Genomic DNA, 3,040 nt, shown 5'->3' with positions numbered 1-3,040 from the left:
GGTCAGGCATACCTAACATCCACTCTGCTTGTCTTATAGGTAATGTCCTAGCATCGCAGGAATGTTGTTTATATTCCTTTGTCAGATCTGTTCTTCTGTAGAATATTAATAAACATTTTAGCCATAAGACTTTACAAAAGCACAAATATCAAACAACAGACAAAAATTAGCCATAAAGCTTTACAAAACACAACTACCAAGAATAATACAATTTTTGAAAATTACTCCTGTTTCTAATGGAAAATTTTCACCAAACTCTGCCTGGAGATGCCTTCAAGCTGGTAAAGGACATCCATGAAAACCTCATTCCAACATGACATCTCGTGAGGAGAAATTGCATACTTTTCCCTAAAACCAAAAACAAAACATGATGCATAATTTGTTGCTTCTAATCAAAAACCAATCCAAAAAAGAGCAGAAAAATAAATGAAAGTTCTCCCATTAGGAGAACAAGAAGTGTTTTCTTCATTGGCAGACATAAGTCCATAATCATATCTCCCTACATTGTCTCTTACTATGATGAGGTAGCTATACCTTCCTCACACTGATGGCACAGGTTCCCCTAAATGAAGCCAAAAAATTGTCTAGCCAGTTGTTTTATGTCAGTATTGATCAAGGATATGAGACAAGTGATGCTAACAAATCTAACTGATTTTACCATATCTACAGAGAAAAAATTGAAATTCAAGAGCTAAATATATTTTTATATACTAGCAATGAATAACCAGAAATCAAAAATAAAATGTGACACTATAATAGCATAAGATAAAAGATATTAAAAATACTAAATAGGTCCCACTGAAATTTGAACTCAGGTCACTGGATTCAGAGTCCAGAGTGCTAACCATTACACCATGGAACTGCCTGATACAGAGACCCACATTGGAGCATGGAACTGAGCTCCCAAGGTCCAGATGAAGAGCAGAAGGAGGGAGAACATGAGCAAGGAAGTCAGGACCACGAGGGGTGCGTCTACCCATGGAAAAACCATTCTGACATATGACGCTTTATATAAATAAAAGAATAATGGTGTTTGACAACATTCTGGTGAGCATGTACAGCAACTATATCATTGTTGAGAATGTTAAATAATACAAACTACTTGGGCAAACAGTTTGAAAGTTCTCTCCCTCCTTCCCTCCCTTCCTTCCTCTCTCTCTCAGTATTTGTCTCTGTCTCTGTCTCTGTCTTTCTCTGTCTCTGTCTTTGTGCTCTTCTCGTCTTCTCGTCTTCTCGGTCTTCTTTCTCTCTCTCTCTCTCTCTCTCTCTCTCTCTCTCTCTCTCTCTCTCTGTCTCTTGATGTGGGAGGGTCTTCTGTTTTAATAAAGAAACTACCTTGGCCAGCCCTTAGGTGGGTGGAGTAGACAGAACAGGAAGAAGGAAGTGAGGTAGATGGCTCAGTCAATTGCCACACCTCTCCTAAGTGAGACAGACTGCCATGCCTCTCCACAGAGGGAGAGATGCGATGGAGCCAGCCACCAGGACAGATGTGCTGAATCTTTCCCGGTAAGAAATCACTTTGTGGTGCTACACAGATTATTAGATATGGGTTAGTTAAGATGTGAGTAAGAGGCTGAAAATAATGGGCCAGACAGTGTTTAAAAGAATACAATTTGTGTGTTTTTATTTCGAGTAAAGCTAGTCGGGTGCCACAGGAGCAGGGCAGGAATGCAGCCCGCCACTCCCATCACTACAGTCTCTCTCTCTCTCTTTCTCTGATACAGGGTCTTACTGTGTAGCTCCTACTGGTCTGGAACTTACTATGTAAACCAGGCCTCTGTCTCACAGAGATCCTCCTTCCTTTGCCTCCCCTAGTGAGTGGTAGAATTAAATATATATGCTACCATAAAAGGCTTGGCTGTCTCCTAATTAGTCCTCCTTATACCTGCACCTCCTAATTAGTCAAAAAAGAGGGAGCATTAGGAAACAAATATGTGAACATGAGTGTTCTTAAAACTTTATTTACAATAATCAAACCTTGACAACATTGCAAATATCTATAAGATTATGAATGGATAAACAAATTATGTCTATATAATGACATATTAAGTAGAAACAAAAGAAACTATTGATATATAGTATAATGCAATATATAATATAATGTAATATGTAAAGTATAATGCAATGAAGGAGACTTTAAAAATGTTTTCAGTGACCCAGCACTCGGGAGGCAGAGGCAGGCGGATCTCTGTGAGTTCGAGACCAGCCTGGTCTACAAGAGCTAGTTCCAGGACAGGCTCCAAAGCTACAGAGAAACCCTGTCTCGAAAAACCAAAAAAAAAAAAAAAAATAAATGTTTTCAGTGAATGACAGTAATAACACAAAAGACAGATACATTATTCCATAACAAATTATGAAACAAATCAGTAATTGCCTGAGAGTGGGTGTAAGTGGCTGAATTGGAGCATGGAGCAGATGGATAGCACAGTTACAAAGGTACATCACAGAAATGGGGCAGAAAGGCTGTACGAGCCAGAGGACCAGGAAGTCGGCTGTGCGATTGTGTCTTCTAGCTATACCAGGGAAGCTAAACAATGAAATCCCAACAATATGGCTACCTAAACAAGACCTGAAAGTTGCAACAAGAATTGACATCTCAATGTAGATAGAGAAAATATCATTGGGCCACACCCTTAGATGAAGAGTTATAAACAATTAACAGCTTCTGAGAGAGAATGAGTCATCCAGGATGAGTCCCTGATTGGTTGGTTCTCTAACATTCCTAGAAACACAAATGCAGGGGACACTGAATGGACTCCACAAATTGCATTTGTATGTTGACCCATAAATATGCATATTTAACTATGGTTAAAGACAAGGGAAGAGGGCTCTAAAGTTGGGCTGCAGAGATGGTTCAAAAGTTAAGAGCACTGCTTGTTCTTCTGAAGGTTGTCCTAAGTTTAATTCCCAGCAACCACATGGTGGCTTACAGCCATCTGTAATGAGATCTGGTGCCCTTTTGAGGAAGAGACCTGGTTAGTCGTCCTCATCAACTTAGACGATGAAACCCAATATGGACAAGTTAAACAGAACCGTCATA

The 3,040-nt window shown here is 39.5% G+C and overlaps 1 non-coding gene across 1 annotated transcript; it reads right to left on the bottom strand.

The window, feature by feature from the left end:
• Positions 1-790: 790 nt before the first annotated feature.
• Trnaq-cug lies at positions 791-862 on the bottom strand. Its single transcript has one exon. It is a non-coding gene; the product is annotated as a tRNA-Gln (tRNA).
• Between the last annotated feature and the right edge of the window lie 2,178 nt (positions 863-3,040).

This window comes from Arvicola amphibius, chromosome 12 (genome assembly GCF_903992535.2).
Source record: "Arvicola amphibius chromosome 12, mArvAmp1.2, whole genome shotgun sequence".
In the NCBI taxonomy this organism is placed as follows: domain Eukaryota; kingdom Metazoa; phylum Chordata; class Mammalia; order Rodentia; family Cricetidae; genus Arvicola; species Arvicola amphibius.
Note: the sequence above shows the minus strand (reverse complement) of the source record. Positions and strands in the feature narration are given on the sequence as shown.